The sequence below is a fragment of the Chiloscyllium plagiosum genome, unplaced genomic scaffold (genome assembly GCF_037043375.1).
Source record: "Chiloscyllium plagiosum isolate Xiang-an unplaced genomic scaffold, Cpla_swu_hap1 HiC_scaffold_28, whole genome shotgun sequence".
Lineage (NCBI taxonomy): Eukaryota > Metazoa > Chordata > Chondrichthyes > Orectolobiformes > Hemiscylliidae > Chiloscyllium > Chiloscyllium plagiosum.
This window is the reverse complement of record NW_028270166.1, coordinates 38,794,832-38,810,746: the sequence shown is the minus strand read 5'-3', so window position 1 is coordinate 38,810,746 and position 15,915 is coordinate 38,794,832. Positions and strand designations below refer to the sequence as shown.

General features: G+C 41.2%; 1 long non-coding RNA gene across 1 annotated transcript in view; it reads left to right on the top strand.

Annotated features, from left to right (window-relative positions):
• Positions 1–15,915, top strand: part of LOC148142528 (uncharacterized) — a 97,061-nt gene that overhangs the window by 2,905 nt on the left and 78,241 nt on the right. The gene's annotated exons all lie outside the window — the stretch shown is intronic.

The following is a 15,915-nucleotide window of genomic DNA, read 5'->3' as shown; positions in this document are numbered from 1 at the left end:
GATGGATTTTGGGAAATATCAAGGAGTTAAGGGCAATAAGGAATTGGCATGAATGAGGGATGTATGTTTGGAGCTGTGTTCTTGTATAATAGAGAGGCAGACATGAGGGGCTGAATGGCCTACTCATGCTTCTATATCTAATGTCCTCATGTTCAATCATGAATAAATTACTTGTGCTTATGGATTCATGTTTGCATCAGGATGTATTGAAACATGTTTGACCAGTGTTTGATGTACTACATTGATCCATTCCATACTTTGTCTCCAGTATTGGCTGTAGTGCAGTGATAGTTTCCATGCTTTCTGCCTAACATTGGATGTGGTGCACTGATTCATTTGCATCTGACATGGGAAGAGAGATTGCTAGGCTAAGGTGTACCTACTTGACATTCTACAATCCTAGCCATCACAAGATGGAGTAATAATGGTGTTGTTAACTAATCATAACAATCTGCACAGTATCAATTTGATTGCAACATTTTCAGACAGGAGGTAAGAACATTCTGAGTGCTGGAGAACTTTGAGAGCTTTGGGACTTTCCCAAAAGTCCACAGTTACCTATTTCTCTCAAGCATGTATAGTTTTCACATGCTTTACCTTAAATTACGCGTTTACTTAATCAGAGAGTGATATTTATTGAGGGAAAGCATCTATCCAGTTTAAATTTGAATGATTCACTGCTGTCTGTTCTCATGATGCACTGTCTCCATCAGAACCCTGATTGATGGACTGACCAGTCACTCACTGGAATGTTTTTGTTTATAAATTTCTCACCCTTCACATACAGACTATGAACTCAGAATCATTTTCTTTTAATTCATTCATGCAATGTGGCCATTGAGGCCTACATTTTTTGTTCATCTCTAACCTGCTGTTCTGGACAAGGTGAATTAGCTTGTTGTGGTCTACATTATCTTAATATAGAGTATTGTCCTCATCCATTTTTTGTATGTTAAGCCAGAAATTTTAAGGCAAGATATATTTTTCTGATTTGGAGACGCCGGTGTTGGACCGGGGTGCACAAAGTTAAAAATCACACAACATCAGGTTATAGTCCAACAGGTTTATTTAGAAGCACTAGCTTTCTGAGCGCTGCTCCATCATCAGGTAATTGTGGAGAGAGAGTAAGACTGTAAGACACAGAATTTATAGCAAAACATATGCATGCACACATACACATATAAGTTTGTGGGGTGAATTTGTACTTGCAGAATTACATTTTACTTTGCTCAAAACCTGCATGAATCCATGTAAGATTCTGTAAATCCATTTTTTAGATTAGAATAAGTCTGACCATTGTGGCACAGACAATCGCACAGGGAGTTAACACCTTCAATACCTTATCTTGGCTAACATGACACCAATTGTTAAAGTGCACTTGAGAATGTAACTTTTTTAAAAAGTTTTGCAATATACATATGAAAGAACTGAAAGCAAAATGGTCATTCTAAAAGATGAGAGACTTAGCAAACAATCCGAGTCTTTTTCAATATATAATTTCAGTTACATCACACTGTAAACGTTTGCTATAAATTCTGTATCTTACAATCTTATTCTCCACAATCACCTGATGAAGGAGCAGCGCTCCAAAAGCTAGTGCTTCCAAATAAACCTGTTAGACTAAAACTTGCTATTGTGTGGTTTTTAACTAAAGATTTTTCTAGACGTTATAGGGCTGAACTTCTGCTCTGTGAGGTCTGCTAATGTATTTGCACTATATTTCTGTACATGGCCATTGCTTGTGCATTTTACGGAGCTGAAGCCTATATAACAATAACTTATTTTTTAAAATTAAATTCTCTCACTGGAAGTGGACATTGCTGGCTGAGCCTATGTTTATTGCCCGTCCCTAGTTGCACTTGAAAAGATGGTGGTGAGCTGCCTTCTTGATGTGTTGACGAATGTGTTGGAGAATACACCCACAATGCCGTTAGGGAGGGAATTCCAGGATGCTGACCCCGCGGCAGTGAAGGAATGGTGATCGATTTCCAACGCAGGATGGAGAGTGGCTTGGATTGGAACTTGCTAGTAATGTCAAGTTTTCAGACTGGAAACTTTACTTCAGAGCTTGGAGCTACAGCAGGCCACTAGGAGTGAGCTGACATTGTTTGGACTAAGAGAATTTTGAGGAATCTATTATGCTCTTCCAGATTGAATTGGAACAAATTCTCATCTTTACCACTGAACCAATTACGGAGCATAGGTGATGTTCACTTGTTAAAATCAATGAGATTCTCATCAGAGGTTCTACAGCTACATCAGAGATGATGCTGCCCTCTCTAATTCCTATGTGGGAAGACTGGGACAATATTGAAAATAGAATTCATCAGTCTGATGTTAATGTAACCCACAAGAAATGCATACTGAACAGTGATTGAAAACAGGCAGGAATCTGGCTATAAGGGGTGATCAATTAAACTAGTAAATGACGGGTAATAGTCTGAACTAGTTATGTGCACCTGAAATAGAATCAAAAACAGAAATTGCTGGAAAAGCTCAGCAGGTCTGGCAGCATCTGTGGAGAGAAATCAGAATTAACGTTTCGGGTTGAGTAACTCTTCATCAGAACTCCAAAATAGAACTCCAATTATACTTTCACCAGTAGTCCTTGTTTCTGACAATCGTGAACTGGCATGAACTAATTTGTCAACCGTCACAGTCCATGGTACTCCTTGTATACAACAACGTTTCTACTTGGATGCAACCAAACCAACCAATCGAACAACAAAACCTACAAAACTCTTGTGAAAAATACAGGACATTTTGATGCATTGCTGTTGTGCACTCCCAACCTCAAACAGAATCTAGCTATCTCCTTATATCTACAGTCTGACATTTTCCAACCAACAGATCGCTGGATAGTCAGTCAAAGCAGGAACACTGACAGCCTTTCCTGTCCCGAATCAATGGGTATGATGAAGCTAATTGGTGTAATTCAGCTGCAGCCAGGTTGAGCTGAGCTAACTCAGGAGAGAGCAGGGAGCAAACTTAGTGCCTCTACTCCATCAGCCTCTATTTATAGGATATGATGTTATATCAAGGCAATTTGAAGTGATGGATCCACTGGCATGAATCATGAAAATCCTTATTAGTGCAGTGCTAAATTTAAAGGTTGGTTATTTTTCAAATTCTAGTTCCATCTGTTAAACTCACACTGAATGAACAGTGCTGGGAGCCTGATGAATCCTGATATTGTGAAAGTGTTGGATTGCCAATAGCACCTGCTGTATATAAAAAGCTCTCTGCATTAGGTGCTGAATAAAATACTGACTTCATCATTGCATCAAACATTGTGTGAGATAACAGCATATGGCAAGAGGGTATTGACCTATGTATTAGTGTATTTCATGTCTATAACACAGATCACCCATCTCACAATCAATAGTCCCCTTTTGTCGCATGTAGGGTACATAGGAACATAGGATTTAGGAGGAGGTGAGCTGATGAGTGTGAGCTGCAAATCTTGCCAATCATGCTTCACCTCTGAGACAGGAGACTGCAAGTTCAAACCTCACTTCAGGCACTTCATCACACAGGTAAAAACAATTACTGCAGATGCTGGAAACCAGATTCTGGATCAGTGGTGCTGGAAGAGCACAGCAATTCAGGCAGCATCCGAAGACAGGCAAAATCGACGTTTCGGGCAAAAGCCCTTCATCAGGAATAAAGGCAGAGAGCCTGAAGCGTGGAGAGATAAGCTAGAGGAGGGTGGGGGTGGGGAGAGAGTGGCATAGAGTACAATAGGTCAGTGGGGAAGGAGATGAAGGTGATAGGTCAGGGAGGAGAGGGTGGAGTGGATAGGTGGAAAAGGAGCTGGGCAGGTCGGACAAGTCCGGACAGGTCAGGGGATCGAGTTGCTGGAGGTTAGAAGCTAGGATGAGGTGGGGGAAGGGGAAATGAGGAAACTGTTGAAATCCACATTGATGCCCTGGGGTTGAAGTGTTCCGAGGCGGAAGATGAGGCGTTCTTCCTCCAGGTGTCTGGTGGTGAGGGAGCGGCGGTGGAGGAGGCCCAGCACCTCCATATCCTCGGCAGAGTGGGAGGGGGAGTTGAAATGTTGAGCCACTGGGAACACTTCAACCCCAGGGCATCAATGTGGATTTCAACAGTTTCCTCATTTCCCCTTTCCCCACTTCATCCTAGCTTCTAACCTCCAGCAACTCGATCCCCTGACCTGTCCGGACTTGTCCGACCTGCCCAGCTCCTTTTCCACCTATCCACTCCACCCTCTCCTCCCTGACCTATCACCTTCATCTCCTTCCCCACTGACCTATTGTACTCTATGCCACTCTCTCCCCACCCCCACCCTCCTCTAGCTTATCTCTCCACGCTTCAGGCTCTTTGCCTTTATTCCTGATGAAGGGCTTTTGCCCGAAACATCGATTTTGCCTGTCTTCGGATGCTGCCTGAATTGCTGTGCTCTTCCAGCACCACTGATCCACTTCATCACATAGTCTAGGCCAACAGTATAGAGGGAGAACTGCATTATTGTCAGTGTAATGTTTTCAGATGAGGCTTGAACTATGGATGTATCAACCATTTCAAAACATAGGAAATAAGAAATAGGAGCTTGCCCTGCCATTTTATTAGATCATGGTTGATTTGCTGCCAGATTCAACTCCTCTTTTATGCAGGCTCCGCATTAGCCTCAAGTCATCTACTTTTCAAATTCTATCTACCTCCTCTTTCAACACTTTCAGTGACCTAGCCTCCATAATTCCCTGGGGTAGAAATTTCAACAGATCCACTATCTTCTGAGAGAAAAAATTCCTTTGCATCCCCCTTTGAAATAAGTGTCTCCTTATTCTGTAACTATGATCCCTAGTCTGAGATTCCCTCACTAATGGAATTATCGGTTCAATACCTATCCAGTCAAGCCCCATCAGAATCTTGCAAGGTTCAATACGATTGGTGGATGTCAAAGATCCCAGAGCATTGTAACCAAGAAGGCTTGTCTTTCACCTGGATTACCATTGCTGACTCTACAATATTAACATCTCGTGGTCTCCATTCACAAGAAACCCAATCTGTGAGCCATAAATACCACAACTCCAATAGCAAGTCAGAGGCTGTGTAATCTGTGGCAAGTAATCGCTTCCATCTCATCCAAATCTTTATCACTATGTATAAAAAGCACAATTCAGGAGTGAGATAAAATTGAATCGGTGCAGCTCCCATAATGTTTTTTAAAAAGGCACCATTCAGGTGAAAGCAGGCTATGCCACCTAATCGACAATGTTAAACATTCAGTCCTCCTACTACTGATGAACTCTAACAGCATTGTGGACCATCTATCTGATTCCCTATTCTAACTCACATTGGATCATTCAACAGCATCTTCTAAATCCACAACCTCAAGGACAGCAGGCACCTGGGAACACCACCACCATTGCAAGTTCATCTCTAATCCCAACACTATCCTGACTTGGAACTATATCACCATTCTTTCAATGTCACTTGGTCCAAAATCCTGGAACTCCCTCCCTAATGGCTCGCCAGTTGAAGAAGATAGCTCATCACACATTCTCAACGTCAATGATGGAAGGGTAATAATTGTCAGCCTCAGCAGTGACATAATATGAACAAATAAAAATCAAGAGACGTTCTTCCCAATACTTTGGCTAATATCATTCCTCAGAAGACATCAGCAATAATAAATTATCTGTTACTTATCACAGCACTGTTTGGGTGTAAATAGGGAGCTGTATTTCCTATTATGTATCAGTCATATCCTTCAAAAGAGTTACAAAGACCTTTGGAATGACCTGAGCATGTGAAGGGCACTGGAAAATAAAAATCTTTCTCTCCCTCTCCAATTCAGTGATGGAGTACGCTTAAGATCCAACACATGTCCCTATGTTTTAGTTTCCTTATTTCTAAGAATTGCTGAATTTCTTGCTTCCATTCCTTGTACTTTTCAAAGTGTGGAATATTGCTGTTGAGGACTGGAACATTTTCTGTTTTGGACAATAACCGTTCATTTCAGAATTCAGCCGACTTCCTGTCAGAGTAAAGTTCCTTTGACACTTTCCTTAACAACATAGGATAGCCACAAAGTCAGCTTGACTCAAAAAGTAGCATTTGAAATGATGAAGGTTGGGAGCTCAATTCCCACTTTTCGGCACATGATCTGGACTAACTCTTCCGTACATTTCACTTCTGAATTGGTGCAGCATTGACTAAGGCAGCTGCTTTAGAAGCTGTTTTAAAATAAAACTGGATTATGTACTCAAACTCATCGCTCAAAAATCCATTGCACTATTTGGGAAATAAAAACAGAGAAGTCTCTGGGTCTCCTATTCGACACCAAAGCAAAAAAAAACTGAAATTTGCTGTGACTTTTGCCACATTAGCTGTGGGATGCTACTGGAGAAATTAAGAACGAAGAGGAGAATGGTAGAGAGAGAGAGAGAGACAGACACAGAGAGAGATAGAGAGAGAGACAGACACAGAGAGAGAGAGAGAGAGAGAGAAGACAGAGACAGAAGAAGGGATGCGGGCAAAGAGGCTTAGGAATTTCATTATCCATCCTGCACAATTTTAGGATTCCTCTAGAAGAGAATAAAATAGAATAGAATATCCTTCATTGTCACATGTACTCAAGTATGGAAGCACAGGAGGACAGTGAAATGTTCACAATGTCACCCCACAAGGTGCCACGTTAAGTATAAAGTACCTAGTTACAGATCATAGGTGCAAATTAAAGAAATAAAGGAAAAAAGTTAATTACTTACAGTTATTCACAGTCTAAGTTAAAATAATGAGAAATACAGTTAAAAAGATAAGCATCACAGTCTTTCTGTAATGACCTGCTGTAGATCAGTGCAGGGGGCTTCCATACGTGGTCTGACTGGGCTCAGAAGCCATTGACGCCGGGACTGATCCCCATCCCCACTCCATTCGAGCCTCCAGCCCGTTAGCCGAAAATGTTCCTGTGGAAATGATTTGATAATTACAAATTTCTAAGTGCCTGTGTAACATGGCTGAGAATATGCACCACATAGAAGCATGAATTTAAATATTGGCTGTGAGAACACTCAATATGAGTCAGGAAATCAATATTCTCAGTGGCAATATCACAGCAGCAACTGAAAGCTTGTTCAAAACTTCTTTGGCACAGCTACTGCTCCCTCCTAAGGCTATGCTTTTGTTCCACCATGTCTTGTGCGGGAATATGAGTTAATCTGATCTTTCTGTTTTGTTTCACAATCAACTGGGGCAACGTTGTTTTGTTCAGTTTGATACTAGCTTTCACAGAAAACACTATGAACCACAAGTTACCTATAGTTCCTCTTATTTTAGTCAAGGGAAAAATACAGTGGAACCACAGTCTTCCAACAGAATAGAGGAAGCTTTGAGGAGAAGAATGCATTGAAAACTATTAAAAGTTATAGCACAATGTCCAGAAATTATTGATAAGACAGATTAACCCTTTGGATGTTGTCTTTTCCTCAGAAATGGAGAATATACAGATTCCGCCCCAAAAAAATACAAGACAAAGGAGGCAGAAGAGAAAGGTAGAGTTATAGAATCAGAAATGTGGTCTCTAATCACGGAACCGACAGTTTCAACTTTGATCTCCAGCATCTGCAGACCTCACTTTCTCCTCTCTAATCAGAGTCATACTCACAGGTTAAAATATGATTCACTAGTATGACTCTGGCCTCTGAGTTAATGAGAGGTTTGAATTCAGCTCAAAATGATTGAAGTTTAGGGTTGAAGTGAGGTAAGAGGCAAAAAGCCATGTCAGCAAGCCTCCAGCAGGAGGTGGTGACAGGAAGAGAGGAGACTGAGGAGGGGAAGCTCAAGCAGTCGTACCATGCCCTTCAGCAGCAGTGATAGTAATGGAGGGCAGCTGCAGTGGTTGAATCTAATCTGCCAGGAAAAAAAACAGCATCTTTGGGCAAAGGAGGGCTCATGGGAAGAAGCAGCAGACAGGGGATTCCTCAACTCAATGTAAAGCACAGGCTTTATTCCATGTACATATCATACATACTTCCTTGTTTAACCTTAGTTTTCCTTCATGTTTATAATGACCTGACGGCAGTGGAATGAAAGATCCTTGCCACATGATCTTTGGGCCATTTGTGTGCTCAGATCTCCAGTTATATCTCTTGTGTATGCAACAGGAGTCCACAACACAGGGAATTTGCCTGGCTGAGATGAAGAGGAAGGTGACTGGAAATGCCCAATAATCTGATGATTGAAGACTGGATTGAGGATGTATAGCTAGTTATGGCAGCTCAGAACCTAAAGGCAAGTGTACAGGAATGGAACATCCTTGTGGGATAGCAGATAGGTTGGGAAGTACTGGGAAGGAATGCTGATGTTGAAAGAAGTTTGCAGCAGTTGTTTGAGGCACTTAGGGACAGTAGTGGCCTGTCACAGCTATAGCAGATGTTTAATGGGTACATGCAAGCCAAAGGGGAGGACCTGGTTTCATATTCCTGAAGATGAAGTTGTTCAAACACATTATTCTCCTGATTCACCCTTAAAGTCCACCAGGAACAGGCAGCTGAAGGACCACCCAGCAGGAACAGTGAAGGATGGGAACACCCAGATGGAATTGAGGAGGCTTAATGGTGCCAAAGCTCAATGTTTTTTTTCTGGGGACTTGGTTAACTCAGTTGGCTGGGCAGCTGGTTTGTGATGCAGAGTAATGCCAACAGCTCATGCTCAATTCCCATGCCAACTGAGGCTACCATGCAGGGTTCTCCTTCTCAACCTCTCTCCTTGCCTCGGGCATGACCCTCAGTGTAAACTGGTCATCTCTCTCTAATGAGAGAGTAGCCCCATGGTTTGGTAAGATTATGGTGACTTTATCCTTATCTTTCTTTGAACCGTGGTATCACATAAGCCAAAGATTGTGTAAGATAGGATAATACATCAGGTAGATAAAATAGTGAAGGAGACATTTGCAATAATAACCTTTATTAGCTGAAGCATAGAGTTTAAGAGCTGGGAGATTATGCCAGAACTGTATAAAACTTTGGCTAGGCCACAGCCAGGGTATTGCCTGCAGTTCTGGACTCTACATGAAAGGAGAGATGTGATTGCACAGGAGAGGATGCAAAGGAAATCTACCAGGATGGTGCCTGGGCTGGAGAGTTTTAATTATGAGATTGGACAGATTGGAGTTGTTTTTTTTCTTGAAAAAGAGGAGATTGGGAGGGGTGGAGAGGAAACATGACTGAGAAATATAAAATTATGAAGGGCATAGACAGGGCAGACAGGAAGAAATGTTTCCTTTGGTGGATAGATAAATGATTAGGGATATTGATTTAAGGTAAGTAGCAGGAGGTTTAGAGAGTATTTGAGAAAATATATTTTCACACAGGGGGTGAACTCACTGGCTGTAAGAGTGATAGACGCAGAAATCCTCATAACATTTGAGAAAATATTGAGATGTGCACTTGTGCTGTCAAAAACAAGGTGATGGGCTAAATGCTAGAAAATGGGATTAGAATGGTTAGGTGGTTGCTTTTGATTTGATGGGCCGAAGTGTGTTTTTCTGTGCCATAGGGCTTTATAGCTCTATGACTAGGAAAAGATTACTATCTGGGAGGTGATTTTTTTGTGCAGTCAGGGATGTAAACACAGGTTGAAGAGGGGGATGAATAGGCTGCTGCACAATGAACACCAGACTAGTTTATATTGTCCTATCTCTACGTTCCACCTCGCAGCCAATACTGCATGAGGAATGTGACAAAGAGGTAGATCATAGAACATAGAACATTACAGTGCAGTACAGGCCCTTTGGTCCTCGATGTTATGTTGAACTGTGGAAACAATCTAAAACCCATCTAACCATTTTCATCCATATGTCTATCCAATGACCATTTAAACGCCCTTAAAGTTGGCGAGTCTACTATTGTTGTAGACAGTGCGTTCCACATCTCTACTATTCTCTGAGTAAAGACATCTGTCCTATAACTATAACCACTCAATTTAAAGCTATGTCCCCTCATGCTAGCCAGCGGCATCTGAGGAAAAAAGCTCTCACTGTCCAACCTATCTAACCCTCTGATTATCTTTATGTCTCAAGTAAGTCACCTCTCAACCTTCTTCTCTGATGAAAACAGCCTCAAGTCCCTCAGCTTTTCCTTTTAAGACCTTCCATCCATATCAGGCAACATCCTAGTAAGTCAACTCAGAAGTCTTTCCAAGCTTCCACATCCTCCCTACAATGCAGCGACCAGAACTGCATACAGTACTCCAAAAGTGGCCACACCAGAGTTTTGTACAGCTGCAACATGATCTCATGGTTCCAAAACTCAGTCCCTCTACCAATAAAAGCTAACACACCGTATGCCTTCTTAACAACCCTGTCAACCTGGGTGGCAACTTTCAAGGATCTATGCATCTGGACACTGATAACTCTCTGCTCATCTACACTACCAAGAATCTTACCATTAGCCCAGTACTCTGCAATCCTGTTACTCCTTCCAAAGTGAATCACCTCACACTTTTCAACATTAAGCTCCATTTTCCACCTCTCAGCCTAGCTCTGCAGTTTATCTATGTCTCTCTTTAACCTTCAACATCATTCATCGCTGTCCATAACGCTACCAAAATTAGTGTCATCCGCTAATTTACTAATCCATCCTTCTATACCCTCATCCAAGTCATTTATAAAAATGACAAAAAACAGTGGACCAAAAACAGATCCTTGCGGGATCCAACGAGTAACTGAACTCCAGGATGAATATTCTCAATCGACCACAACCCTCTGTCTTCTTTCAGCTAGCAAATTTCTGATCCAAACCACTAAGTCACCCTCAATCCCATGTCTTTGTATTTTGTGCAATAGCCTACCGTGGGAAACTTTATCAAATGCCTTACTGAAATCCATTAAACCACTTCAACTGCTTTACCCTCATCCACTTGTGTGGTCACCTTCTCAAAGAACTCAGTAAGGTTTGTGAGGCACAACCTACCGTTCACAAAACCGTGCTGACTATCCCTTATCAACGTACTCCTATCTGGATGATTATAAATCCTATCTCTTGTAACCCTTTCCAACACTTCATCCACAACTGAAGTAAGGCTCACAGGTAGATAATTTCCAGGATGGTCTCTACTCTCCTTCTTGAACAAAGGAACAACATTTGTTATTCTCCAGTCTTCTGGCACTATTTGTTGGATGAAGAGCTGGGCACGTCAAACAACACTGCCCTCAACAACCGCAATTATCATTGCTGTAAGGCACAGAGACCCCCATCCAGTTCAATGGTCTACGATGCTCACCAGATATTAAGACCATTAGGCTTTCCATTGAGAGCTAAATTGAACGTGGGGTCCAGACATGGTGGAGAAAGGTATGGGTGGTGGTATGATTCCTTCAGGATGAGGCTCAATTTATTAGGACTGACTGGAGGAAATGGCTCTAACCTCATTTCAAAGGCATCGACGAGTGGAAGGGACCCAGACAAAGGCAGCTTGGTTTGACTCTTACCGAGTACAGCAAAACCTTCGGCAAAGGTGATGATGACATTAGGCATTGTGACCTGGTTAGCCACAGGACTGTGCCTGATGATTACTGTCCAGTAATGATTCCTTCCCACCCGATCCCACCCAATCATTGGGAGGAAGTCCGAGTCTACTTGCAGAAATCTCTGAGTGAGCTAATACCTGAAAGTCATCCGTTTCTTACACCCCTCTCCATGGTCCTAATGAAGAGGAAAGATGGAAAATTGAAGACAGGACATTGGTTAGGCCACTGCTGGAATATTGTGTGCAATTCTCATCTCCTTTCTATTGCAAAGATGTTGTGAAACTTGAAAGGGTTCAGAAAAGATTTGCAAGGATGTTGCCAGGATTGGAGGATTTGAGCTATAAGGAGAGGCTGAACAGGCTGGGGCTGTTTTCCCTGGAGCATCAGAGACTGAGGGGTGACCTGTAGAAGTTTATAAAATTATGAAGGGCATGGATAGGGTAAATAGGCAAAGTTTTTTCTCTGGGGTCGAGAACTCCAGAACTAGAGGGCATAGGTTTAGGTTGAGAGGGGAAAGATATAAAAGAGACCTAAGGGACAACTTTTTCACACAGAGGGTGGTACGTATACGGAATGAGCTGCCAGAGGAAGTGGTGGAGGCTGGTACAATTGCAACATTTAAGAGGCATTTGGACGGGTATATGAATAGGAAGGATTTGGAGGGATATGGGCCGGGTGCTGGCAGATGAGACTAGATTGGGTTGGGATATCTGGTCGGCATGGACTGGTTGGACCGAAGAGTCTGGTTCCATGCTATACATCTCTACAGATTATGACTCTATCTGCGTTGATTGCTGGACAGTCAATTCAAAGCATATCTCAATAATCCCATGGATGAAAATGTTCAGAAAATATTTTTGTTAGATAGAGATCTTCATCTTCATTTTCCTTCCCACTGGCAATTCAAATGGTACTAGAGCACATTGGAGCACAGTGGATCTATCATTTAACAGTTTAGTACAGAGGTTAGCTTTCGTCATCAAGAGTTACCTGACTCTCCTGGCCCTATGCTCAGCTTCCCCTATTGATTGTGGATATCTTGATTAGTTTATGCCACGTTCAAATCCAAAACGGATTGCAAATTGTCTGGAGCACAAACAGTTATCCATTGTCCAAAACTCCTACCTGATTGTTGCAAATATCTTATGCAAGACTTGGGCAACCATATCCTCAATGATAGGATGCGTTGGGAGAAATAATTGACAGCAATAAGTTGAGATTTCCCGTCAAAACTGAATATATTTTCACAAACAAATGGAGAATGTGATGTGTGTCAGTACTCTTGTTTCTCCAGTCTATGAATGTAAGGTTCACACAGATGGGTATGGAGTCTCTCCACTAATTCCAGCTGGTGATCCCAATATAACCCTGGTATAGTTCCTCAAGCATTTAAAAACATTGGAACATAACTAGTAGTGGGAGTAGGAAATATGGCCTACAGGTCGTTCTGCGTAACGGAAGCTTCGTCAGAGCAAATTGGCTATAATTTGACTATCAAATTGTGGACATTGTTTGGCGAATGCAAACTTTCTACTGAATTGGTCTGGTGATTTTCCACAGCATGATTTTATATAGCAGTTTTGCATGTGTGATTCCCTATCACATAAGGTTGCTGAGGAACACAACTGTTGCATTATTGCAGAACGACCTGTATTCCTATCCAACTTCTCCAATTAGTATAGCCTTAACTAATCTCATCTTGGCCCCAACTCCAGTTTCTTGCCCATTCATTGTAATATTTTACCCATTGCTAATTAAAACAAAGAAATTGCCTATCACTTCCTTAAATTTATTCAGTTTCCAGTATCCACTGCACTCTGGAGTACTGAATTCTCCCTATGCGAGAATTAATTCTTCTTCATTCTTATTTTAAACCTGCCATCCCTTAGCGTAAAATTATGACCTATTGTTCTAGTCATCCTCACAAGGGAAAACATTCTTTCTACTTTGAATTCCCTGATAAACCTCAATGAGATCTTGGCTGATTCTTCTAAAATTGAGCTGAAAATGTGTTGCTGGAAAAGCGCAGCAGGTCAGGCAGCATCCAAGGAGCAGGAGAATCGATGTTTCGGGCATGAGCCCTTCTTCAGGAAGGCCCTTCCTGGAGCAGGGCTTATGCCCGAAACGTCGATTCTCCTGCTCCTTGGATGCTGCCTGACCTGCTGTGCTTTTCCAGCAATACATTTTCAGCTCTGATCTCCAGCATCTGCAGTCCTCACTTTCTCCTCTTCTAAAATTGAGTAAGTATAGACCTAAACTGTTCAATCATCCCTCATAAGACATGTCTTCCATCTACGAAGTCAAACTGGTGAACCTTCTCTGAACTGTCCTCAATGCATTAACATCCTTCCTCAAGTAAGGGAACCAAAACTATGCACAGTGCTCTAGATGTGGGCTCACCAATGTCTTTGTGAACAGCTTCCTGAAGTGAATGTGGTATGACGAATTGTTTGTCATACACTAGAAAGTCCTACACAAACAAGAAATTCTTTCAATACTCAAAATATCTTTTCACGGCCAAAGTCCGAAATTTTTGGTCCAGTCAATCTCTGGCTCTATGCAAATATTTCGCATATTTCGTGGCATATTTCATCCTGCTTCTGGTCATTCTACCACTGTGGACTGAGTATATGACTCAGTTTCCTGCTCAAACTCAATGCCATGCTTGCTAAGGTTGTTCACTGTGTCCACTGTCATTTGCAGTTTTCCTTGCAATGCCTTGTTTTATAGGTGACCCTCAGGAGATCTCTGTATTCTTGCAGGCATCCTTTCTACTTTTATTTCTCACCTATCAGATAGACTAAAGGTTTGTGATCCTTTTCTCTAACTACTTTCAGACCAAGGATGTATTCTTGCAAGGCTGTATAGCTAAGACATCCTCCTTGTCAATTATGCCATTCTGTGCCCAATAATGTTAGTAATGTGTAGTAGATCAGATTACAACACTTGCCTGATTCCTCCTGGAAGACAACTGTTCCCTAGCTTGTACCAGAAGCATCAGCTCTTTTGATGCTTGGAAATGGTGGATTATAATTGGATGGGAACTTTTGGATGTGAACTTTTGCTGAATGCTCTTCAAAACATTCTTTTCCTGCCAATTCAACACCACTTGTGTGTGATCTTGGGAAGTTATCTAAAACATCTATAGTAATCATCAAATGATGCAAATATGCCACTAACCGCTTTACGAGTTTGTTGCTTTTCTTTGACTGTGCCCGAGATCATTATCTGTTCTGAAAGTGACTTTTCATGGCAAGTAAAACATTCGCTTTCAATAGCTGCATCCTCACTGTAACTGTGAATCTTCCTTATCCACTATGCTGACACGGAATTTTAGAGCCTGGTGTCTATTCTACTTACATTTTGACTTCTCAGGTGGCTTTGTACATTAAGAATGGAATTGAATCTGCTGTTTTTCTGTGTCAATGTTGATCTCATCCTCTTAAGATTTCTTTATGTTGCGTAAGGAATTCACTTTCACTCACTTTCTAAATAGTTTTCTTGAAAGTAAAATCTTCTTTAGGTTGCAATACATCTGGTAAAGATTCATCAGTGATTCCTACAAACTGTATTTAAGAATTCAAACTAGAAATCACCATAGTTGCATTCCTGAACTAATCTGTATAGATTATTAATTAAATTACTTTGGGATTCCTCTTCTATTAAATCTTGCTCTTTCAAGAATCTCATGTGTTTTGATTTTAAAATAATTGTCAAAGTTTTTCAATACTTCTTGAAAAATGTCTATTATTTCTTTTACCACTTCATGAGAAATACTTTTTCAGCTAAAATGTTATATAAATGCATAATCACTGCATTTATAAATATAGATTTATTTGTTCAGCTTCTGATTTAGCACCTGGTTTGGAAACTATTCTGTATCATAAGAATTATTTTCTCCAAGATATCCAGTTCTGTGTTCTATTTGAACTAATTTCAAAAGTTTGCTGAAGTTTATAATTCTGATGCCATGTCTTCTGAATATGCTTCTATATTCTATTTTCCTTTGAAGTAAATCACTTTGAAGTAATAGGCATTCTGCTGCTCTGTGCTGCTTCACTGGAGGGCGTTCCTGCATTTTACAGCCAAAAAGCTGATGCCATTCTTTCTGTAGTTAAAATAGAGGATTCCCAACAATTGTGGGCTTAATAAATGATTCCTGTTTCCTTAACAGATTTACTGAATGGATCTGGCTGACTGCAGCATTAATAATGATACCCACTTCTTTAACAGTTTTCACTGGTGTCTTCTACTCCCCATACCTCTCACCCTTAACTCACTTTTAATGAGGGCTCTGCAGTCTTAATAAAGCCTCCTAACATTATTCCATTAAATCAGGGCAATGTAGGTTTCTAACTTACCAGTTTGTCTTTTTAACTCTGCTTTCACTAAATCCCAGGGCTTTCAATCTTGGTTTAAAT